At 51.3% G+C, this 786-nt stretch overlaps 1 long non-coding RNA gene across 1 annotated transcript in view; it reads left to right on the top strand.

Moving 5' to 3' along the window:
• Nucleotides 1-200: 200 nt before the first annotated feature.
• The window catches only part of LOC130127528 (uncharacterized), a 36,260-nt gene continuing 35,674 nt past the window's right edge, over nt 201-786 (top strand). Inside the window, exon 1 of the long non-coding RNA XR_008811831.1 lies at nt 201-258. This is a non-coding gene — a long non-coding RNA (uncharacterized LOC130127528). The remainder of the gene's footprint in view (nt 259-786) is intronic.

Below are 786 nucleotides of genomic sequence, written 5' to 3'. Positions count from 1 at the left end.
GCTACTGTATGACGCCCTCTCATTACGCACTGCCTTTGTGCTGCAGACACTTGTTATTGTGTGACTGTTATACAGCCTGTTACAAAAGAACGCTTCCCCCCTCCACCAAGTTTTGGACAGCGAAATCCAGTGAAAAGTGATTTTCTTTTTTTCTTTTTTCCCTCCCCAAGCATTTCCTCTTGGACGGAGCAGAAGTGCAGCGCCGTTTCACCGAGCATGAAGTAAAAAGCAGACTTCTACCGTGTGGCCGCATGTTTCGTGAGTAGCCTCTTACCGTCTGTCTGTCTGTCTGTCTGTCTGTCTGTCTGTCTGTCTGTCTGTCTGTCTGTCTGTCTCGTCTCTCCTCTTCCAAGCGTTCCCTTTTCCCCCCTCCTTCCCCTCTCCATCCTTTTGAGGGCTAGATGCGGACTTTATCCCTTCACCTAAATCTCTGCTTTCATAAAAACGTCAAAATGCAGCTCCGATATAGTATTACACTAAGGCCGTATTCTAACATAAGCTGAGCTGAAAATGAGAGGCTTTAGAGAAGGCCAGAGAGAAGGAGGAGGGGGGGGGTCGCAAGGGGAGAGAGACCGGAGAAGAGGTAAGAGAGGGGGGAGGGGGAGAGATAATGACACGGAGAGGGGAGGCGAGCCGGCCGACAGACAGACACGGGGACATTTTCCGGATCAGGCTGTTAGATGAGTGCTCAGTGGAGCCATTAGGACCACTAGAGGATATCCCCATCAGCTCCAATACAGATGACGAGACCGGTGGTAGGCGCCTCCGGCAGGTAGGATGAGGAGA

The sequence above is a fragment of the Lampris incognitus genome, chromosome 17, assembly GCF_029633865.1.
Source record: "Lampris incognitus isolate fLamInc1 chromosome 17, fLamInc1.hap2, whole genome shotgun sequence".
NCBI classification, from domain to species: Eukaryota; Metazoa; Chordata; class Actinopteri; order Lampriformes; family Lampridae; genus Lampris; species Lampris incognitus.
This window is presented reverse-complemented; position numbering and strand designations above follow the sequence as displayed.